Below are 25,880 nucleotides of genomic sequence, written 5' to 3' on the forward strand. Positions count from 1 at the left end.
ATAAATACATTTCTTTATCTAAAAAAAAAAAAAAAAAACAATAAAAGTACACATATTTAGTATCTCCGCGTCCGTAACGACCCGACCTATAAAACTGTCCCACTAGTTAACCCCTTCAGTAAACACCGTAAGAAAAAAAGAGGCAAAAAACAACGCTTTATTATCATACTGCCGAACAAAAAGTGGAATAACACGCAATCAAAAAGACAGATATAAATAACCATGATACCGCTGAAAACGTCATCTTGTTCCGCAAAAAAACGAGCCACCATACAGCATCATCAGCAAAAAAATAAAAAAGTTATAGTCCTCAGAATAAAGCGATGCAAAAATAATTTTTCTCTATAAAATAGTTTTTATCGTATAAAAGCGCCAAAACATTTAAAAAAATGATATAAATGAGGTGTCGCTGTAATCGTACTGACCCGAAGAATAAAACTGCTTTATCAATTTTACCAAACGCGGAACGGTATAAACGCCTCCCCCAAAAGAAATTCATGAATAGCTGGTTTTTGGTCATTCTGCCTCACAAAAATCAGAATAAAAAGCGATCAATAAATGTCACGTGCCCGAAAATGTTACCAGTAAAAACGTCAACTCGTCCCGCAAAAAACAAGACCTCACATGACTCTGTGGACTTAAATATGGAAAAATTATATCTCTCAAAATGTGGTAACGCAAAAAATATTTTTTGCAATAAAAAGCGTCTTTCAGTGTGTGACGGCTGGCAATCATAAAAATCCGCTAAAAATCCCGCTATAAAAGTAAATCAAACCCCCCCTTCATCACCCCCTTAGTTAGGGAAAAATTAAAAAAATGTATTTATTTCCATTTTCCGGTTAGGGTTAGGGCTAGGGTTAGGGCTAGGGTTAGGGTTAGGGCTAGGGTTAGGGCTAGGGTTAGGGCTAGGGTTAAGGCTACAGTTAGGGTTAAGGCTACAGTTAGGGTTAAGGCTACAGTTAGGGTTGGGGCTACAGTTAGGGTTGGGGCTACAGTTAGGGTTGGGGCTACAGTTAGGGTTAGGGTTTAGATTACATTTACGGTTGGGAATAAGGTTGGGATTAGGGTTAGGGGTGTGTCAGGGTTAGAGGTGTGGTTAGGGTTACCGCTGGGATTAGGGTTAGGGGTGTGTTGGGGTTAGGGTTTCAGTTATAATTGGGTGTTTCCACTGTTTAGGCACATCAGGGGCTCTCCAAACGCGACATGGCGTCCAGCCAATTCTGCGTTGAAAAAGTAAAACAGTGCTCCTTCCCTTCCGAGCTCTCCCGTGTGCTCACACAGGGGTTTACCCCAACATATGGGGTATTGGCGTACTCAGGACACATTGGACAACAACTTTCGGGGTCCAATTTCTCCTGTTACCCTTGGGAAAATACAAAACTTGGGGCTAAAAAATAATTTTGGGGGAAAAAAAAAAAAGATTTTTTTTATTTTCACAGCTCTGCGTTATAAACTGTAGTGAAACACTTGGGGGTTCAAAGTTCTCACAACACATCTAGAGAAGTTCCTTGGGAGGTCTAGTTTCCAATATGGGGTCACTTGTGGGGGATTCTACTGTTTAGGTACATTCGGGGCTCTGCAAACGCAATGTGACACCTGCAGACCATTCCATCTAAGTCTGCATTCCAAATGCTGCTCCTTCCCTTCCGAGCTCTCCCATGCGCCCAAACAGTGGTTTCCCCCCCCATATGGGGTATCAGCGTACTCAGGACAAATTGGACAACAACTTTTGGGGTCCAATTTCTTCTCTTACCCTTGGGAAAATAAAAAATTGGGGGCGAAAAGATAATTTTTGTGAAAAAATGATTTTTTATTTTTACGGGTCAAAGTGCTCACCACACCTCTAGATAAGTTCCTTAGGGGGTCTACTTTCCAAAATGGTGTCACTTGTGGGGGGTTTCAATGTTTAGGCACATCAGTGGCTCTCCAAATGCAACATGGCGTCCCATCTCAATTCCTGTCAATTTTGTCAAACGGCGCTCCTTCGCTTCCGAGCTCTGTCATGCGCCCAAACAGTGGTTTATCCCCACATATGGGGTATCTGTGTACTCAGGACAAATTGTACAACAACTTTTGGGGTCCATTTTCTCCTGTTACCCTTGGTAAAATAAAACAAATTGGAGCTGAAGTAAATTTTTTGTGAAAAAGTTATATGTTCATTTTTATTTAAACATTTCAAAAATTCCTGTGAAACACCTGAAGGGTTAATAAACTTCTTGAATGTGGTTTTGAGCACCTTGAGGGGTGCAGTTTTTAGAATGGTGTCACACTTGGGCATTTTCTATCATATAGACCCCTCAAAATGACTTCAAATGAGATGTGGTCCCTAAAAAAAAAAATGGTGGTGTAAAAATGGGAAATTGCTGGTCAACTTTTCACCCTTATTACTCCCTAACAAAAAAAAATTTGGTTTCAAAATTGTGCTGATGTAAAGTAGACATGTGGGAAATGTTACTTATTAAGTATTTTGTGTGACATATCTCTGTGATTTAATTGTATAAAAATTCAAAGTTGGAAAATTGCGAAATTTTCTACATTTTCGCCAAATTTCCATTTTTTTCACAAATAAACGCAAGTTATATCGAACAAATTTTACCACTATCATGAAGTACAATATGTCACGAGAAAACAATGTCAGTATCACTGGGATCCGTTGAAGCTTTCCAGAATTGTAAAAATTGGCCTGGTCATTAACGTGCAAACCACCCTTGGGGTAAAGGGGTAAATACCGCGTCAATTTGCGGCTCGACTGCCTCTGTCGCTGATTGGTCGCAGGATGTTGGGGGTTCGGGGTGCAGGATATAGCACAGCCACGTAGTATGTAGTATATAGCGCATCCCGCGTAGTATATAGCGCAGCCGCCGCCGCTACCAATCAGCGACTTGGGATTTCCGTGACAGACGGAAGTGCCCCTTAGACGAATATATATATATATATATATATAATATATTTTTTTTTATGTATGAGCTGACTTCTCTTTGATTACACTTGTAATCCCAGTTATTTCTCGCCATTTGTAGTGCCTATCCTGGACTCTGAAGCCCCCCGGCTATTGGCTGACCCTTGGTTAAACTCTGTATAGCTTCACGCTTGGCATTTGTTTTTGTTTTTCCCTGTTGTTTGTCGCCATCTAGTGGACAGTTCGGAAATGACACATTTTTATTTCCCTTTTCATTTTTCAGGGTCTTAAAGGATCTAAGAGCAAAAGTTTAATGGTGTATATTAAAGGGGTTGTCTGGGATGTTAACATTGATGGTCTTTCCTTACTACAGGCCATCAAAGTCTGATTGGTGGGGATCCGGCACCCCGCGCCAATCAGCTGTTCCCAGCGTTGGCTGCAAATGCTCAGTTGCGGAACTGCACCGCTCCGTCGACCAGAATAGTGGCCGTGACCTGATATGGCACCCGGCTGTGGCCACAGTAGTCAAGTTGATGGAGCTGTGCTGTGCAGCTCCGCAGCTGATCAGTTCTGGCTGACAACAGGAACAGCTGATCAGCGAGGATGCCGGGTGTCACATCCCCACCGAGGATAGGCTGTCATTGTTAAAGTCCCAGACAGCCCTTTTAACAAACAGAAGCCATGCTGTGTATTGCTCTTAATTAGTGATCCACAGTAATACAATAATAAAACATGGTTTATCAACTTACATGTTTCAGCTTCAAAGAAGCAGAATAAGCTGCATGTGCAGCAATAAAGGCCTCCTAATTAGTACTTGGTTACCCACCCTCTGGCATTGATGACAGCCTCCAAACGTTTCTTGTAGCCATCTATAAGCTTCTTCCACTTCTCAGCCGGTATTTTCTCCCACTCTACCTTTGTAATTTTTTCAAGCTCTTGAATGTTTGCAGGGTTCTTATCCCCAATGGCAGATTTCAGCTCACCCCAAAGATTTCATTGGGGTTGAGGTCAGGACTCAATGTTGTCCATTTTTTTTCTTTTTTCAACCATTCCTATGTACTTTTGGATGTGTGCGAGGACCCATGATCTTCGACTCAAACCAAGTTTTTTTTTTTTTTACACTTTGTAGGACATTTCGCTCTAAAATCTATTGATAATTCTGATTTAATGATTTCTGTGATACGGTCAAGGCCTCCAGGACTAGACGCAGCAATGCAACCCCACAGCATTATGGATCCTCCACCATGCTTAACTGTTAGTAGGGTGTTTTTTTCCTTATAAGCTTAACTGCGCAGTCTGTAAACAAACTGTTGCTTTGCATTGCCAAAAAGCTCTATTTTTGTTTCTTCTGTCCACAGAACATATTCCCCACAAGGATTGTGGTTTCTCAAGTTAGTCTTTGCAAAGATCAGTTGTTCCTTTTTATGTCTTACCTTCAGCAATGATTTCTTCCTTGGCCTTCGCACATAAATCTCTGCTTGGTTTAGTGTGCTGCATATGGTACTTGTTGAAATCATGACCCCAGACTGTTCCAGGTTGGCCTTCAAGTCTTTGGATGTGTGAGGTGGTGCTTTTTCCATCATTCGCACCAAGACATCTCTTGGCAATTTCCCCCACGTCCAGGGAGGTTCTTGACAATACCATGCCTGGCAAACTTCTTAATAGCATTGCACACTGTTGAAACTGGCATACCAAGGTCTTTGGAGATGGCCTTATACCCTTTGGAAGTCTTGTGTTTGCTAATAATAGCAGTTCTGATGACCTCAGACAGCTCCTTTATCTTCACCATTGTGACAAAGGTACAGGGCCTACCATGTGGCTTTTTAAAACACTGAAGTCATCATTCATTGGCTAATTCATGTCACATGGGAACCGACAATTAATCACAGGAAATTCTCATTTGTGATTTACCACAGACGAGTCACAATGTGTTTCCATACTAATGTAATGTAAAGGGGCCAATACCAGCGTCACAGCAAGATTTAGGTTTTTCTATTTTTCCCTCCCATTGTTTTTTGTTTTACATTATTTATTTTCTCTTTTATATTTTACACGAGAGCTCTGTACGAAAAAACTGTTTCCCTTCATTATTATTTATGTTTGTGCTGATGCTGTACCAGAGGAGGTCTGGACTCTGCAGTTATGGACTCAGCATTGGTGACCTTTCTGCCCTCTGTCTCAGCACTCCGTCCCTCGCTCTGTAGTGTTACGGGGTCTCCACTTCATGGCTGAGTTGCTTCAGTTCCTTCCACTTCTCAATAATCGCTCACAGGTGATGAAGAAGAAATGTCCATATCAGTCGTGATATCCTGGCGTCTTCTATTGGACTGTGCTGGTATCGGTGAGCTCTGCCCAACCGGCCATTCTGTCACGTGTTAGTAAAGGTAGACTGTATGGCGGGGGCTGGAGGTTATAGGCTGGGGGGGTGAGGGACCCGGAGGTTATATGCTGGGGACAGGGCAAGGAAAACGGGATGAGGATATGCACTAGGCAGGAAGGTGGTCGGAGGTTATATATGGGGGGTGAGGAGGCTGGAAGTTAAAGGTCAGGGGTGAGGAGGCTGGCAGCTATGAACCGAGGGGTGAGGAGGCTGGGAGCTATGCGCCAGGGGGTGAGGAGGCTGGGAGCTATGCGCCAGGGGGTGAGGAGGCTGGAAGCTATGCGCCGGGGGGTGAGGAGGCTGGAAGCTATGTGCCAGGGGGCGAGGAGGCTGGAAGCTATGTGCCAAGGGGCAAGGAGGCTGGAAGCTATGTGCCGGGGGGCGAGGAGGCTGGCAGCTATGCGCCAGGGGGCGAGGAGGCTGGAAGCTATGTGCCAAGGGGCGAGGAGGCTGGAAGCTATGTGCCAGGGGGCGAGGAGGCTGGAAGCTATGGGCCGGGGGGGGCGGGGGGCGTGAGGAGGCTGGAAGCTATGCGCCGGGGGGTGAGGAGGCTAGCAGCTATGCGCCAGGGGGCGAGGAGGCTGGAAGCTATGTGCCAAGGGGCGAGGAGGCTGGAAGCTATGCGCCGGGGTGTGAGGAGGCTGGCAGCTATGCGCCGGGGGGTGAGGAGGCTGGCAGCTATGCGCCAGGGGGCGAGGAGGCTGGAAGCTATGTGCCAAGGTGCGGGGAGGCTGGAAGCTATGTGCCAAGGGGTGAGGAGGCTGGAAGCTATGCGCCGGGGGGCTGGCTGCGGTACATCGCGGTCTTAATGAGGAACCTGATATCAGTGCTGGTCGTGGGCCCGGGGGGAGAAGGGGGGGGGGTTTGGACGACAGTGAGGAGGCTGGAAGCTATGCGCCGGGGGCGATGAGGCTGGAAGCTATGTGCCAAGGGGCGAGGAGGCTGGCAGCTATGCGCCGGGGGGCGAGGAGGCTGGCAGCTATGCGCCAGGGGGCGAGGAGGCTGGAAGCTATGTGCCAAGGGGCGAGGAGGCTGGAAGCTATGTGCCAGGGGGCGAGGAGGCTGGAAGCTATGGGCCGGGGGGGGCGGGGGGCGTGAGGAGGCTGGAAGCTATGCGCCGGGGGGTGAGGAGGCTAGCAGCTATGCGCCAGGGGGCGAGGAGGCTGGAAGCTATGTGCCAAGGGGCGAGGAGGCTGGAAGCTATGCGCCGGGGTGTGAGGAGGCTGGCAGCTATGCGCCGGGGGGTGAGGAGGCTGGCAGCTATGCGCCAGGGGGCGAGGAGGCTGGAAGCTATGTGCCAAGGTGCGGGGAGGCTGGAAGCTATGTGCCAAGGGGTGAGGAGGCTGGAAGCTATGCGCCGGGGGGCTGGCTGCGGTACATCGCGGTCTTAATGAGGAACCTGATATCAGTGCTGGTCGTGGGCCCGGGGGGAGAAGGGGGGGGGGTTTGGACGACAGTGAGGAGGCTGGAAGCTATGTGCCGGGGGCGATGAGGCTGGAAGCTATGTGCCAAGGGGCGAGGAGGCTGGCAGCTATGCGCCGGGGGGCGAGGAGGCTGGCAGCTATGCGCCGGGGGGCGAGGAGGCTGGCAGCTATGCGCCGGGGGGCGAGGAGGCTGGCAGTTATGCGCCGGGGGGCTGGCTGCGGTACATCGCGGTCTGAATGAGGAACCTGATATCAGTGCTGGTCGTGCATCCTTGTACTTTTTCTCCATGTTGTGTAAATGCCCTTCATTCTTGGATTCGCTGTTGCGGCCTTTTCCCTCAGGAAGCCTTCCTGTGACGGTATCCTCAGTGGAGATGGCAGGCATGGTCGTGCATCAGGTAATTGTTATCTATGCGATTCCCTGGCCGGAGCTTCAGGCTGTTTCCAGTCTCTGGTCTGATGGGACTTGTCAGTGATTTATTCTTTATCCCTTTATACACTACTTGTCGGCCATGCTTTGTATATTTAAGAAGCGTGTGTGTTTTCTTTACTTGCTGGTGTCCACCCCGGGGTCTCGGCATCTGGCAGCTCTCGTCCTACACACGCCCGGGGCCCTGTTATCCGGGTCCAGCGCTCCTCATGTCTGTCAAGCGCACAGCTAGAAAATTATACCGTTGCCTTCAAGGAGCGCTAAAGATAGAAGAGGCACATCCCTGTGCCCTGAATGGCATCATCTTATTACTATAGATCTCTTACCAAACTTATGGTTCTGGAATTGTTTTCATGAATCAGACAGATTTGGATGAACATGCTGGTGAAATCGTTCTACACATATTGGGCAGCCACACTTGTAACCTGTGGTCAGTGGACCGGAGCCCTGAGGACACCTCCTTTCATCCGCGCTCTTGTTGTCATTAGCCGTCCTTGCGAGATGTCGCGTGCCTCATGCCGCAATGGTGGCATTGTGCTAGTCCTGGTGGTAGAGCTCTGTCCTCACGGCCCCCCATTCAGCAGCCGCAGATTAATGACTGAATGGGTCCTGCTAATCGATCTGCGCCATCTCCACTGATGACAATATCTTAAAGTTAATTCACCAATAGTAAAGTTCCTCAAACCCCCTAAGAACTTTAAATGGTTATTCCCGAAATTAAAAATGATCCACAGGTGAAAACTTGTGCATCGGTGGTTGTCAGACCACGGGACCCCACACTGATCCTGAGTGCACGGAGCATCATAATGAAACCTGACCTTTTTTTAATACTTCTGTAAAAGTTAGCAAAACTTTGTGTTGTGTTTTCATACCTGGCCACTAGGTGGCACCAAAAGCCCATCTGCAGCTGGCAATAAGCGGAGAGTTCTGCCCAGCGGAAGCAGCAGAGTTCTGTAATCTCACATTTTCCACGTTGCAGGGTTCGCTATTTTTGGCTCGTAACAGCAAAGCTACATGTACACTGTAAACAGAGTTCAAGTGTCCGAACAACAAGCCTCCCGGGCCAGAACATTGCAGACATCTTGGCACCAGCGCCGCTCGGGTATTGTCACAGGGATCGTATGATCACTGAGGAGTCACAAGCGGTTCTGTTATGACCGGACCATAAAGTCATAAGATCACCGGAGGGTCTCCTGTAACAAGAGTGTGCCCGAGTGACGACCGCCTCCATGCCCAATCAGTTTTAACGGCATCATTTCATCCGGACCCTTAATGAGTATTCGGCCAGAAAGTGGATTACTTGCCTCTAATTAAAGACCATTTCAGATCACAAGGCGTCATAGATACTCACGTCTTTAGGAAGTTGTTTTTTTTTTTTTTTAACTTTTCTCCTATCGGGAAAATTGGGTCAAAACGTTTCCATACTTGTCAGTGGTGCATAGTTTGTTTGTTTTTTAATGGGGCTGATTCTTATTTCTTAAGTTTGTATTTTTTTTGTTTTGGAAATGTAAATATTCCGGATGTATTTCTGGAAGACTGCGAGACTGTTTGGTGAAGGTTCATCCAAGCTCCTGTTGTAAGATCAACATTACAGACCTTGTATGACCCCCATTTAGAGAGGTCTGGAGAAGGGAGCCCAGGAAAATCTCAGGTTTAGAAGTCTGTCCTACCATCGAACCGAAAAATAAAGCATTACGGTAAATGTCATAGGAGCCTTACACATTCTCTGAAACGACGTGTGTCCCTGTATGCGGACTAAGACCTAGTCGGGGAGTTTAACTTGAAGTATACCTGTTGTTAGGTTACTTTTTAGAATAAGTTGTGTATATATGAGGAGTAACACTTCCATGCCTTTATGACGTCTATCATGCATTTCTTACCAGTTTCCTCCTTTGCCTACCCATAGTTTTCAGTCGTCTGAGTTGCTTCGTGGAAACTAGCTGTTATGTTTCCCATAAACCGTACAGACATCAAGGATTCCTGCTCTCCTGTCTCTATGTAGCACATGGTCAGAAGCCGTAGCAGAATGGAGGTCATTATACAGCAGTACTGAGCAGTGTATCTGCGAATCCAGTTCTGGGGTGAGATAAAACACTTAGCAAAAAACAGCACCATCTGTAAATGTCAGTGCTCTGTCGCTGTCGTTGATACAGATAGGTAGCTGTAATCTGCTCCCTTAGTGAGTCGGCAGCTCAATAATTGTTTTTCAGAATGAATGTTGCAGGCATGCACAACATGTGGCCAGGGGGTCGCTTGCGGCCTGCCAAAGGGTTTGTTGCTGACGAGGAGACGCCAGCTCCCTTCTTCCTATATTCAAATGAATTTGAGTCTTTCAAATGCATTCATGTTCTGATGGTGATTCTGGTGCTGTATTTGTGTACTGATGTTGGTTCTGATCTTGTACACATATAGTAATCAAAATGTGCTTCATGGCTCTGTTAGAACTTAAAGGGGACCTGTCACCAGCAAAAAAAGGCTATTAACCTGCAGATAATGGGTTAATCTGCAGGTTAATAGCGTTACTAACCTGCCCGGCACCCCCATTTAGCCGAACACTGCGGGTAGAGAATGAATTTTATTCTTCTCTGCAGCATTCGGTTTCGGTCATGGGGGCGGTGTTGGTGCAGGTTCAGTCACCGCTCTGAGAATACAATGCAGAGTCAGTGTCAGTCAGGGCCGGGCACTGTTGTACCCGCCGCTCTGTATACTCACTTTTAATAGTGTTTTTGCTGGTGATAATTTTCCTTGAAAAATCCTCAAAACTTAGAGTTTTTAGATTGTTAGGTGGATTTGGCGAGTTTCTGCTCCAAAAGTTAGCATGTTCACACATTATTATTATTATTTATTTTTTTTTTTAAAGCAAAATCTCTCCAAAACATCCTCAAATACGCAAAATTATTTTTCTGGTGATGTATTAATGTACTGATGGTGGTTCTGGTGATGTATTCACGTAAGTACCCCTTTAAATGTTTTGCGGCCATTGGGATTGGTTCAGTATGGCAGTGCAGGCCTTGGATCTAAAACATTGTGCACCCATGAGTTGATGGCAGGAGGAGAAACTGCTCACTGCTCATAAGAGGAAAAAGAAGAACTAATTTCTATAATAGCATTGTATATCTACTATATAATTGTCTAAGGGTCACTTCCGTCTCTGTCTGTCCTTCTGTCACGGTTATTCATTCGCTGATTGGTCTCGGCAGCTGCCTGTCATGGCTGCCGCGACCAATCAGCGACGGGCACAGTCCGTTTGTCCCTCCCCTACTCCCCTGCACTCACTACCCGGCGCCTGCTCCATAATCCCCTCCACTCACCGCTCACGCAGGGTTAATGGCAGCGGTAACTGCCCGCGGTGTAACGCACTCCGTTACCGCTGCTATTAACTCTGTGTGTCCCCAACTATTTACTATTGATGCTGCCTATGCAGCATCAATAGTAAAAATGTCATGTTACAAATAATAAAAAAAACAAAAAACCTGCTATACTCACCCTCCGCCGCCTTTCCCGCTCCTCGCCACGCTCCCGGGATTGCTCTATTGCAAGCGTCCGCTTCCGGTCCCAGGGCTGGTGTGCGACAAGGACCTGCCGTGACGTCACGGTCATGTGACCGCGACGTCATCATAGGTCCTGCTCACACCAGCCCTGGGACGGGACCTCACCGGAAGCTGCCGCTTGCAGTGGAGCGATCCCGGGAGTGTGGCGAGGAACGGGAAAGGCGGCGGATGGTGAGTATAGCAGGACTTCAACGGGCCTTTGGAAGGTGAGTATATGTTTATTTATTTTTTTAAGTCTCTATACTACGTGGCTCTGTGCTGGGCAATATACTACATGACTGGGCAATATACTACGTGGCTCTGCTATATACTATGTGGCTGGGCAATATACTACGTGTCTGGCCAATATACTACGTGGCTGGGCAATATACTACGTGACTGGGCAATATACTACGTGACTGGGCAATATACTACGTGACTGGGCAACGTACTACGTGACTGGACAACGTACTACGTGACTGGGCAATGTACTACGTGGCTGGGCAATATACTACATGACTGGGCAATATACTACGTGGCTCTGCTATATACTATGTGACTGGGCAATATACTACGTGACTGGGCAACTTACTACGTGACTGGGCAATGTACTACGTGACTGGGCAACGTACTACGTGACTGGGCAATATACTACGTGACTGGGCAATATACTACGTGGCTGGGCAATGTACTACGTGACTGGGCAACGTACTACGTGACTGGGCAATATACTACGTGGCTGGGCAATATACTACGTGGCTGGGCAATGTACTACGTGGCTGGGCAATGTACTACGTGGCTGGGCAATGTACTACGTGGCTGGGCAATGTACTACGTGACAGGGCAATGTACTACGTGGCTGGGCAACGTACTACGTGGCTGGGCAATATTCTACGTGGCTGGGCAATATACTACGTGGACATGCATATTCTAGAATACCCGATGCGTTAGGATAAGGCCACCATCTAGTGTGTGTATATCTATATCGGCACAAAAATTAAAGGAAAATGGACTTTAATGCCTGAACGGCGTGGCAACGTTTCGGATATGGTATCCTTTCTCAAGCCATATCCGAAACTTTGCCACGCCGTTCAGGCATTAAAGCCCGTTTTTTTTTTTTTTTTTTAAATTTTTGTGCTGTTTTCCTTTTTTTATCTCTATTATTGGAAGCCATTTGAACATTGGTTAGGAAAGCGCTGCACGACAACTGCGGTAATATGTGAAGCTGTTCCAATTTTGATATATATATATATATATATATATATATATATATATATATATATATATATATATATATATATATATATATATAATTTTTTTTTTTTGCTTGTGATGTCACTAGCGATGTGCTCCTTGGTGTTTTGCATTGTGCCAGTGCTGCTTTCCATTGTGAGGTCTCTGATCTGACATCAGCACCTCCAGTAGATCAGTGACCCGGCTCCTCACTCTGGAAGTTTTCTAGGTGGGCTCACAGCAGTGGAAGTGACCCTTGATTGACATGTATTGTATGCTCAGTGTATCAGTAGACAGGAAACACTTCTGCAAACCTCTGAAGACACTAAAGTGTGTGAAATGTTTATTCAAGGCTCCATTACACTTCAGCTGATCAGCCCCTAGACACTGGAGCATTGCTGGGAAGAACCTGGGAGGAGGCTCTGATGTCCCTGGGACTGGGCGAACTGGGAACTATTCTGCTTTCTGAAGTTGTCACGGTTTCAGTTCCTATGAAAATAAATTTCCATAAAAATAAAAAAGTCCCCATGTTTTGTCAGGTTTCTGATGAATCAGAGATTTCAGGTTTATTTTCTCTTGTGCTCAACAAAAAAAAACTACTGTTCCTTATTAACAAGAATACAACTATTACTGCAGTGACTAGAAGAATGTATATGTAATAATTATACCACCTTCATCAATAACACAACTACTATAATACTGCCCCTATGTACAAGAATATAACTACTATAATACTGCTCCTATGTACAAGAATATAACTACTATAATACTGCTCCTATGTACAAGAATATAACTACTATAATACTCCCCCTATGTACAAGAATATAACTACTATAATACTGCCCCTATGTACAAGAATATAACTACTATAATACTGCCCCTATGTACAAGAATATAACTACTATAATACTGCCCCTATGTACAAGAATATAACTACTATAATACTGCCCCTATGTACAAGAATATAACTACTATAATACTGCCCCTATGTACAAGAATATAACTACTATAATACTGCCCCTATGTAGAAGAATATAACTACTACAGGTCCTTCTCAAAAAATTAGCATATAGTGTAAAATTTCATTATTTACCATAATGTAATGATTACAATTAAACTTTCATATATTATAGAATCATTATCCACCAACTGAAATTTGTCAGGTCTTTTATTGTTTTAATGCTGATGATTTTGGCATACAACTCCTGATAACCCAAAAAACCTGTCTCAATAAATTAGCATATCAAGAAAAGGTTCTCTAAACGACCTATTACCCTAATCTTCTGAATCAACTAATTAACTCTAAACACATGCAAAAGATACCTGAGGCTTTTATAAACTCCCTGCCTGGTTCATTACTCAAAACCCCCATCATGGGTAAGACTAGCGACCTGACAGATGTCAAGAAGGCCATCATTGACACCCTCAAGCAAGAGGGTAAAGGTACTGTCACACTAGACGATATGGCTAGCGATCCGTGACGTTGCAGCGTCCTGGCTAGCGATATCGTCCAGTGTGACAGGCAGCAGCGATCAGGCCCCTGCTGGGAGATCGCTGGTCGGGGAAGAAAGTCCAGAACTTTATTTCGTCGCTGGACTCCCCGCAGACATCGCTGAATCGGCGTGTGTGACACCGATTCAGCGATATCTTTGCTGGTAACCAGGGTAAACATCGGGTAACTAAGCGCAGGGCCGCGCTTAGTAACCCGATGTTTACCCTGGTTACCATCCTAAAAGTAAAAAACAAACACTACATACTTACCTACAGCCGTCTGTCCTCCAGCGCTGTGCTCTGCACTCCTCCTGTACTGGCTGTGACGTCACCACTCTGCTTTCTGGCTGCCCGGCGCTCACAGCCAGACCAGAGAAGCAGAGCGCCGAGGACAGACAGCGGTAGGTAAGTATGTAGTGTTTGTTTTTTTTTACTTTTTAGGATGGTAACCAGGGTAAACATCGGGTTACTAAGCGCGGCCCTGCGCTTAGTTACCCGATGTTTACCCTGGTTACCGGGGACCTCGGGATCGTTGGTCGCTGGAGAGGGGTCTGTGTGACAGCTCTCCAGCGACCAAACAGCGACGCTGCAGCGATCCGGATCGTTGTCGGTATCGCTGCAGCGTCGCTATGTGTGACGGTACCTTAAGACCCAGAAAGAAATTTCTCAACAAATAGGCTGTTCCCAGAGTGCTGTATCAAGGCACCTCAATGTTAAGTCTGTTGGAAAGAAACAATGTGGCAGAAAACGCTGTACAACGAGAAGAGGAGACCGGACCCTGAGGAAGATTGTGGAGAAGGACCGATTCCAGACCTTGGGGAACCTGAGGAAGCAGTGGACTGAGTCTGGTGTGGAAACATCCAGAGCCACCGTGCACAGGCTTGTGCAGGAAATGGGCTACAGGTGCCGCATTCCCCAGGTAAAGCCACTTTTGAACCATAAACAGCGGCAGAGGCGCCTGACCTGGGCTACAGAGAAGCAGCACTGGACTGTTGCTAAGTGGTCCCAAGTACTTTTTTCTGATGAAAGCAAATTTTGCATGTCATTCGGAAATCAAGGTGCCAGAGTCTGGAGGAAGACTGGGGAGAAGGAAATGCCAAAATGCCTGAAGTCCAGTGTCAAGTACCCACAGTCAGTGATGGTGTGGGGTGCCATGTCAGCTGCTGGTGTTGGTCCACTGTGTTTCATCAAGGGCAGGGTCAATGCAGCTAGCTATCAGGAGATTTTGGAGCACTTCATGCTTCCATCGGCTGAAATGCTTTATGGAGATGAAGATTTCATTTTTCAGCACGACCTGGCACCTGCTCACAGTGCCAAAACCACTGGTAAATGGTTTACTGACCATGGTATTACTGTGCTCAATTGGCCTGCCAACTCTCCTGACCTGAACCCCATAGAGAATCTGTGGGATATTGTGAAGAGAAAGTTGAGAGACGCAAGACCCAACACTCTGGATGAGCTTAAGGCCGCTATTGAAGCATCCTGGGCCTCCATAACATCTCAGCAGTGTCACAGGCTGATTGCCTCCATGCCACGCCGCATTGAAGCAGTCATTTCTGCCAAAGGATTCCCGACCAAGTATTGAGTGCATAACTGAACATTATTATTTGTTGGTTTTTTTGTTTGTTATTAAAAAACACTTTTATTTGATTGGATGGGTGAAATATGCTAATTTATTGAGACAGGTTTTTTGGGTTATCAGGAGTTGTATGCCAAAATCATCAGTATTAAAACAATAAAAGACCTGACAAATTTCAGTTGGTGGATAATGAATCTATAATATATGAAAGTTTAATTGTAATCATTACATTATGGTAAATAATGAAATTTTACACTATATGCTAATGTTTTTGAGAAGGACCTGTATAATTTTGCCCCTATATACAAGAATATAACTACTATGATACTGCTCCTATGTACAAGAATATAACTACTATAATACTGCTCATATGTACAAGAATATAACTACTATAATACTGCTCCTATGTACAAGAATATAACTACTATAATACTGCCTCTATGTACAAGAATATAACTACTGCTCATATGTACAAGAATATAACTACTATAATACTGCCCCTATGTACAAGAATATAACTACTATAATACTGCCCCTATGTACAAGAATAGAACTACTATAATACTGCCCCTATGTACAGGAATATAAGTACTATAATACTGCCCCTATGTACAAGAATATAACTACTATAATACTGCCTCCTGTGAACAAGAATATAACTACTATAATACTGCCCCGATGTACAAGAATATAACTACTATAATACTGCCCCTATATGCAAGAATATAACTACTATAATACTGCCCCTATGTACAGGAATATAACTGCTATAATACTGCCCCTATATACAAGAATATAACTACTATAATACTGCCCCTATGTACAAGAATATAACTACTATAATACTGCCTCCTGTGAACAAGAATATAACTACTATAATACTGCTCCTATGTACAAGAATATAAGTACTATAATACTGCCGCTATGTACAAGAATATAACTACTATAATACTGCCCCTATGTACAAGAATATAACTCTTATAATACTGCTCCTATGTACAAGAATATAACTACTATAATACTGCCTCCTATGTACAAGAATATAACTACTATAATACTGCTCCTATGTACAAGAATATAACTACTATAATACTGCTCCTATGTACAAGAATATAACTACTATAATACTGCCCCTGTGTACAAGAATATAACTACTATAATACTGCTCCTATGTACAAGAATATAACTACTATAATACTGCCCCTATGTACAGGAATATAACTACTATAATACTGCTCCTATGTACAAGAATATAACTACTATAATACTGCCCCGATGTACAAGAATATAACTACTATAATACTGCTCCTATGTACAAGAATATAACTACTATAATACTGCCCCGATGTACAGGAATATAACTACTATAATACTGCCCCTATGTACAGGAATATAACTACTATAATACTGCCCCGATGTACAAGAATATAACTACTATAATACTGCTCCTATGTACAAGAATATAACTACTATAATATTGCCCCGATGTACAAGAATATAACTACTATAATACTGCTCCTATGTACAAGAATATAACTACTATAATACTGCCCCTATGTACAAGAATATAACTACTATAATACTGCCCCTATGTACAGGAATATAACTACTATAATACTGCCCCGATGTACAAGAATATAACTACTATAATACTGCTCCTATGTACAAGAATATAAGTACTATAATACTGCCGCTATGTACAAGAATATAACTACTATAATACTGCCCCTATGTACAAGAATATAACTCTTATAATACTGCTCCTATGTACAAGAATATAACTACTATAATACTGCCTCCTATGTACAAGAATATAACTACTATAATACTGCCCCTATGTACAAGAATATAACTACTATAATACTGCTCCTATGTACAAGAATATAACTACTATAATACTGCCCCTATGTACAAGAATATAACTACTATAATACTGCTCCTATGTACAAGAATATAACTACTATAATACTGCTCCTATGTACAGGAATATAACTACTATAATACTGCTCATATGTACAAGAATATAACTACTATAATACTGCCCCTATGTACAAGAATATAACTCTTATAATACTGCTCCTATGTACAAGAATATAACTACTATAATACTGCCCCTATGTACAAGAATATAACTACTATAATACTGCTCCTATGTACAAGAATATAACTACTATAATACTGCCCCTATGTACAAGAATATAACTACTATAATACTGCTCCTATGTACAAGAATATAACTACTATAATACTGCCCCTATGTACAAGAATATAACTACTATAACTATAATACTGCTCCTATGTACAAGAATATAGCTACTATAATACTGCTCCTATGTACAGGAATATAACTACTATAATACTGCTCCTATGTACAGGAATATAACTACTATAATACTGCCCCTATGTACAGGAATATAACTACTATAATACTGCCCCTATGTACAAGAATATAACTCTTATAATACTGCTCCTATGTACAAGAATATAACTACTATAATACTGCCCCTATGTACAAGAATATAACTACTATAATACTGCTCCTATGTACAAGAATATAACTACTATAATACTGCTCCTATGTACAAGAATATAACTACTATAATACTGCCCCTATGTACAAGAATATAACTACTATAATACTGCCCCTATGTACAAGAATATAACTACTATAATACTGCCCCTATGTACAAGAATATAACTACTATAATACTGCCCCTATGTACAAGAATATAACTACTATAACTATAATACTGCTCCTATGTACAAGAATATAACTACTATAATACTGCCCCTATGTACAAGAATATAACTACTATAATACTGCCCCTATGTACAAGAATATAACTACTATAACTATAATACTGCTCCTATGTACAAGAATATAACTACTATAATACTGCCCCTATGTACAAGAATATAACTACTATAACTATAATACTGTTCCTATGTACAGGAATATAACTACTATAATACTGCCCCTATGTACAGGAATATAACTACTATAATACTGCCCCTATGTACAGGAATATAACTACTATAATACTGCCCCTATGTATATTCTCTGCTGCTGGCGGTCTAGTAGCGGTATTTTTCACGTGCCGCCTCCTTCCTGAGCGCCAAGGCGGCTTGTGCACGTTACAGTTGCATTACACTTCCCCGCTCTGAGTTTAATTCCGTCTCCATTGAAGAAACCCTTCTCCTTATAATGTGTTATTGTTTCTTTTTCCCAGACTGTTCCCGGCCGTCGTCAGTGACAGGGGAGCTCCATATCTGCTTCTTTCTGCTTCCCATTGTCGGTGGCGCCCGCAGACCCCTCTCCCCTCCTCCCCTCCATGTTTGTGTCTATGGGAAATAAATCCCGAGTTTTATCTATCCTGAGAAACCTTTTATTTTTTCAATTCAATCAAACAATCCTAGGCGGCCAGAGGAAATAATGCAGCGGAGCGTTTCCTGCTCCTTGCGAGCGCCTGCCATTGCTAGGAAAGTCCTCGCCGTCCCCTCGCAGCATTTCCTCCCTGGTTTATTAATAGTCACAATGTAAGAGACTAGGATTTCTTTACACCGCCGGCTTCCTGTCCGCCGCCGCCGCCAGGTAAAAGGTTGAATTTAGAACGTGACCTAGTAAATGTGAGCACGGATCCTCATCATGGGACACCGGATAGAGGGGGTCCCTGCACCGGCTTGGGTCTGCCGCTAGCCCCCGAGGGCCGGTACGATGCCTGTAGTACGTGCCCATGGGCAGCGCTAATCAGACGCGACAAGCGACACGTTCAAAAATGGGTTTTCTGCTGTGATACGTTTTTTTTCTGGGTGAATTTATTCTTCATAAAATTCATAGATCAAAATAGCTGCCATTGAGATCTGCACTGAATGCACTAATGCTTTATTACAGTTCCTATTTAGCCTGGCTTTATCATATGTCACTATAGGGTCTACATTTTTGGGGTTCACAAAGCTACAATTTTTTTAAGTGAATTGCAAAATTCTGACTATCTTCAGCCACCACTAGAGGGAGCTAATCAGTGTAGAATTTCTGTATAAATTGGTATACCGTGAGCTCCCTCTACTGGTTGCTGCATGCAATCGCTACACCTGTGTTACAGCAGATTAGGCAAGTCATTCAGCCGTCATATTACCGCCTTCATGATTGTGCATGATTGATTGATTGGCCTCAGGTCCACTGACTCCATGATCCAGCCAGCTTCAGAGCAGCGCTTACAAGCTATATAGCATAGAGCTTGCACGCACATGCTTCTTGCCTGAGAACCCGACCACCTCTGATAGCCCTATGTACCGTGCCGAGCAGTAAACTTTTTTTTTTACAAGATTTTTGCAACTGTACCTATTTAATAAGATGAGAAGGCCCCTTTAAAGATTGCAGACCATTGTACGAGCCATCTAATGATCCCTTCTCCCCTCTTATTCCTACATGTGCACGCTATGCTCCGATGAGCATGCATACATTTTCAATGGGGAGAGTGGAGTAAGCTGTTTACTGACACCTCAAACACCACAGTGAGCAAAAAGTGATTGGGCAGTGCAATTCAACATGCCCAATCCTTTTCTCCCTACTGGGGACAGTAGGAAATCCGCCATGCACATCATATGGTTGGCCGGCCCTCCTGAAAGTGATAGATTTGACCATCAACAATAATGTGTATTCGTTTTTTTTTTTTTTTTTTACGTTCAGTTTAGAAAAGCGTCCTGCCAGGAGGAGAGATGCAGTAATCACTAGCCCTTTTGATGCAATGCGTTCCATGTCCAGTCCCTGCTCCCCGCTGCCCTTGCTCTGCCTCCCCACTGCCCTTGCTCTGCCTCCCCGCTGCCCTTGCTCTGCCTCCCCGCTGCCCTTGCTCTGCCTCCCCGCTGCCCTTGCTGTGCCTCCCCGCTGCCCTTACTCTGCCTCTCCGCTGCCCTTGCTCTGCCTCCCCACTGCCCTTGCTCTGCCTCCCCGCTGCCCTTGCTCTGCCTCCCCGCTGCCCTTGCTCTGCCTCCCCGCTGCCCTTGCTGTGCCTCCCCGCTGCCCTTACTCTGCCTCCCCACTGCCCTTGCTCTGCCTCCCCGCTGCCCTTGCTCTGCCTCCCCGCTGCCCTTACTCTGCCTCTCCGCTGCCCTTGCTCTGCCTCTCCGCTGCACTTGCTCTGCCTCCCCGCTGCCCTTCCTCTGCCTCTCCGCTGCCCTTCCTCTGCCTCTCCGCTGCCCTTACTCTGCCTCTCCGCTGCCCTTACTCTGCCTCCCCGCTGCCCTTACTCTGCCTCCCCGCTGCCCTTGCTCTGCCTCCCCGCTGCCCTTGCTCTGCCTCCCCGCTGCCCTTGCTCTGCCTCTCCGCTGCCCTTGCTCTGCCTCTCCGCTGCCCTTGCTCTGCCTCCCCGCTGCCCTTGCTTTGCCTCCCCGCTGCCCTTGCTTTGCCTCCCCGCTGCCCTTGCTCTGCCTCCCCGCTGCCCTTGCTCTGCCTCCCCGCTGCCCTTGCTCTGCCTCCCCGCTGCCCTTGCTTTGCCTCCCCGCTGCCCTTGCTTTGCCTCCCCGCTGCCCTTGCTCTGCCTCTCCGCTGCCCTTGCTCTGCCTCTCCGCTGCCCTTGCTCTGCCTCCCCGCTGCCCTTGCTTTGCCTCCCCGCTGCCCTTGCTTTGCCTCCCCGCTGCCCTTGCTCTGCCTCCCCGCTGCCCTTGCTCTGCCTTCCCGCTGCCCTTGCTCTGCCTTCCCGCTGCCCTTGCTCTGCCTCCCCGCTGCCCTTGCTCTCCCTCCCCGCTGCCCTTGCTCTGCCTCTCCGCTGCCCTTGCTCTGCCTCTCCGCTGCCCTTGCTTTGCCTCCCCGCTGCCCTTGCTTTGCCTCCCCGCTGCCCTTGCTCTGCCTTCCCGCTGCCCTTGCTCTGCCTCCCCGCTGCCCTTGCTTTGCCTCCCCGCTGCCCTTGCTCTGCCTCCCCGCTGCCCTTGCTCTGCCTCCCCGCTGCCCTTGCTTTGCCTCCCCGCTGCCCTTGCTTTGCCTCCCCGCTGCCCTTGCTCTGCCTCCCCGCTGCCCTTGCTCTGCCTCCCCGCTGCCCTTGCTCTGCCTCCCCGCTGCCCTGTTCTTCTACATATTTCCAGACTCTCTTGTATCGGGTGCTTTCGGCAGGGTGTGGGGTAGTTAATTGCTCATTCTGTAGTCCTGGAGGACTTCTCCTATTCCTGGAGCCTCCTGCATGTTGCGGGATAATGGGCAGAGTATGATTTGAAGCTATTTTCTATATAAAGGGGTATCTACTATATAATTGTCTAAGGGTCACTTCCGTCTGTCCTTCTGTCTGTCTGTAACGGTTATTCGTTCGCTGATTGGTTTTGGCAGCTGCCTGTCATGGCTGGCGCGACCAATCAGCGACGCGCACAGTCCGGAAGAAAATGGCCGCTCCTTACTCCCCGCACTCGCTGCCCGGCGCCCGCATACTCCCCTCCAGTCTGCCCTCACACAGGGTTAATGGCAGCGGTAACGGACCGCGTTATGCCGCGGTGTAATGCAGTCCTTTACTGCTGCTATTAACCCTGTGTGACCAAGTTTTTTTTTACTATTGACGCAGCCTATGCAGCGCCAATAGTAAAAACATTGAATGTTAAAAATAATTAAAAAAAATAAAAAATGATTATATACTCACCTACGCCGCCTTTCCCGCTCCTCGCAATGCAACCGGCATGTTTCGGTCGCACAGATGGTCTGGCAGAAGGACCTGCCATGACGTCACGGTCATGTGACCGCGACATCATCACAAGGCCTGTGCGCCGGTCTTGTGACCGCGACACGGTCATGTGACCGCGACGTCAGCACACCCTGGGACCGGAAGATGCCGCCTGCACCCCACACAGGCGACCGTGCTACAACGTGCCTGCGGAAGGTGAGTATATGTTTATTTTTAATTTTTTTAACCTGTGTCATACGTGGCTGGGCAATATACTACATAGCTGGGCAATATACTACGTGGCTGGGCAATATACTACATAGCTGGGCAATATACTACGTGGCTGGGCAATATACTACGTGGCTGGGCAATATACTACATAGCTGGGCAATATACTACGTGGCTGGGAAATATACTGCATAGCTGGGCAATATACTACGTGGATGGGCAATATACTACGTGGCTGGGCAATATACTACGTGACTGGGCAATATACTACATAGCTGGGCAATATACTACGTGGCTGGGCAATATACTGCATAGCTGGGCAATATACTACGTGGATGGGCAATATACTACGTGGCTGGGCAATATACTACGTGACTGGGCAATATACTACGTGACTGGGCAATATACTACATAGCTGGGCAATATACTATGTGGCTGGGCAATATACTATGTGGCTGGGCAATATACTACATCGCTGGGCAATATACTACGTGGATGGGCAATATACTACGTGGCGGGGCAATATACTACGTGGCTGGGCAATATACTACGTGACTGGGCAATATACTACGTGACTGGGCAATATACTACATAGCTGGGCAATATACTACGTCACTGGGCAATATACTACGTGGCTGGGCAATATACTACGTGACTGGGTAATATACTACGTGGGCTGTGCAATATGCTACGTGGCTCTGTGCTGTATACTACGTGGCTGGGCAATATACTACGTGGACATGCATATTCTAGAATACCCGATGCGTTAGAATCGGGCCACCATCTCGTATAGTATAAGTTTGTACATGTGTATTGAAATTACATCCAGTGATGAAGGAATTCTACGATCTTTTATACTTGTTATCATGGATCATTTTCTTTTCCACAATCCGCAGATATTGAGTGGCGGACTCGGTGTCTTCGTGCCTGTACGGTATTTAATGCCTATTTTTAAATTACATGTAATATCTTCATTCCTTTGACCTGCGCCTGCCCCCATTTTTCCACTTTGTTTTCGAAGTCTGGAATTTCTGGCCACCTCAGATAATTTGCCAAGTTCTACTTTTTGGAACAATTAATAAAGACATAAAAACTTTGCTTTGTTGGGTTTCCTTTTTAGCAGAGAGCCGGTGTACGTGATGAGCCGCAGGTATTTATGAATGACTCTTCGCTCGGCCGATGTGACTTTTAGCCGGAGAGGCAGCGCGTGGCGAGGAAGCGGGCTGCAGGACTGGGAACAATGCTGGGGTGAGCGTGTGACGCTCCCTCGCCCACCCTCTTCCTGCCATTGTCCGGCCACTGTGCAGGTCTATGGTGTCAGTGCATAGCTGCACTTCGCAGTGACAGGTGCTGGGACCACCCCGAGGTGTAAGCTTACCCCTAACGTTATACTGAAACCTCGCCCCTCCAGCAACTGGTATGAGATCCTCCATATTGGAAACGTTCTGTCGCTTCCTGTTGTTTCTCTGATGGCAAATGTGTGTCACTCATTTTATTTTATTTTCTCTGTCAATGTCTATTAAAATCCTGAAATATTGCAGTTTTCAAACTGAGCCTCAAAATAGTTTGACACTTCTGGTTCGGATCGGTACATAAGACTATTCCACATCTCCAGTTCACAGATTCAATTACAATGACTGATAACACCTCTATATACAGTAGACAACACAGGATCCACCATTCACAATAGGTGATGTCACAGCTCACCTCCTCCTCCTGTACAATGACTGATAACACCTCTATATACAGTAGATAATATGAGATCCACCATTCACAATAGGTGATATCACAGCTCACATCCTCCTCCTCCTGTACAATGACTGATAACACCTCTATATACAGTAGACAACACAGGATCCACCATTCACAATAGGTGATGTCACAGCTCACCTCCTCCTCCTGTACAATGACTGATAACACCTCTATATACAGTAGATAATATGAGATCCACCATTCACAATAGGTGATATCACAGCTCACATCCTCCTCCTCCTGTACAATGACTGATAACACCTCTATATACAGTAGACAACACAGGATCCACCATTCACAATAGGTGATATCACAGCTCACCTCCTCCTGTACAATGACTGATAACACCTCTATATACAGTAAACAACACAGGATCCACCATTCACAATAGGTGATGTCACAGCTCACCTCCTCCTCCTGTACAATGACTGATAACACCTCTATATACAGTAGATAATATGAGATCCACCATTCACAATAGGTGATATCACAGCTCACCTCCTCCTCCTGTACAATGACTGATAACACCTCTATATACAGTAGATACTACAGGATCCACCATTCACAATAGGTGATGTCACAGCTCACCTCCTCCTCCTGTACAATGACTGATAACATCTCTATATACAGTAGATAACACAGGACCCACCATTCACAATAGGTGATATCACAGCTCACCTCCTCCTCCTGTACAATGACTGATAACACCTCCATATACAGTAGATAACACAGGATCCACCATTCACAATAGGGAATGTCACAGCTCACCTCCTCCTCCTGTACAATGACTGATAACACCTCTATATACAGTAGATACTACAGGATCCACCATTCACAATAGGTGATGTCACATCTCACCTCCTCCTCCTGTACAATGACTGATTACACCTCTATATACAGTAAATAACACAGGATCCACCATTCACAATAGGTGATGTCACAGCTCACCACCTCCTCCTCCTGTATGGCTGATAACACAGGATCCACCATTCACAATAGGGAATGTCACAGCTCACCTCCTCCTCCTGTACAATGACTGATAACACCTCTATATACAGTAGATACTACAGGATCCACCATTCACAATAGGTGATGTCACAGCTCACCTCCTCCTCCTGTACAATGACTGATTACACCTCTATATACAGTAAATAACACAGGATCCACCATTCACAATAGGTGATGTCACAGCTCACCACCTCCTCCTCCTGTATGGCTGATAACACAGGATCCACCATTCACAATAGGTGATGTCACAGCTCACCTCCTCCTCCTGTACAATGACTGATAACATCTCTATATACAGTAGATGACACAGGATCCACGATTCACAATAGCTGATGTCACAGCTCACCTCCTCCTCCTGTACAATGACTGATAACACCTCTATATACAAGTAGATAACACAGAATCCACCATTCACAATAGGGAATGTCACAGCTCACCTCCTCCTCCTGTACAATGACTGATAACACCTCTATATACAGTAGATACTACAGGATCCACCATTCACAATAGGTGATGTCACAGCTCACCTCCTCCTCCTGTACAATGACTGATTACACCTCTATATACAGTAAATAACACAGGATCCACCATTCACAATAGGTGATGTCACAGCTCACCTCCTCCTCCTGTACAATGACTGATAACACCTCTATATACAGTAGATAACACAGAATCCACCATTCACAATAGCTGATGTCACAGCTCACCTCCTCCTCTTCTTTGTACCATGAGCTCCGCACAGCAGTGAACATTTCACAGATCCTTATGGTCCATGTAAATGCTGATAACACAAACTCATTAAACTTGTACAAAATCTAATAAATATTGAGTGTCCGAAAAAAACATAATGAGAAATTCAGAAACTCTCTGATAATGGAGGAACCTCAGAACCTATGAAATGTATTTTGCTCTTTACTGAGCTTTGTAGAGGATTGCTGGATATCCGGGAGGAGGGTGTTTCTCCTGTGCGTCCCCTCCGTACAGACGCTCGGCCGCGGCTCCCAGCTGTGGCCCTAAGAGTTAATGTATATGCAGCTGGAACAAATACAATCACAGTTCAACTTCCTCAATTACTCGGATCTTTCAGCTTTCTATTGCCAGGTTTCGGAAGCGTGACTCATTGTATGTACCTCTCCATACAAATCCACGCTACTCCATGGATGGCGTTCACGAGGAACGCTTTGTGCTTGGATTTTTTTTTTTAACTTTTCATATAAATATTTACTATTTTGCATTTTGTAGCTTTTCTTTGTTTAATTTTAACAGTGAAACATAATATAAA

At 45.4% G+C, this 25,880-nt stretch overlaps 1 protein-coding gene across 3 annotated transcripts in view; it reads left to right on the forward strand.

The window, feature by feature from the left end:
* Positions 1 to 25,880, forward strand: part of CTIF (cap binding complex dependent translation initiation factor) — a 280,974-nt gene that overhangs the window by 53,944 nt on the left and 201,150 nt on the right. The window lies entirely within an intron of this gene.

Source organism: Ranitomeya imitator, chromosome 1 (genome assembly GCF_032444005.1).
Source record: "Ranitomeya imitator isolate aRanImi1 chromosome 1, aRanImi1.pri, whole genome shotgun sequence".
Classification (NCBI taxonomy): domain Eukaryota; kingdom Metazoa; phylum Chordata; class Amphibia; order Anura; family Dendrobatidae; genus Ranitomeya; species Ranitomeya imitator.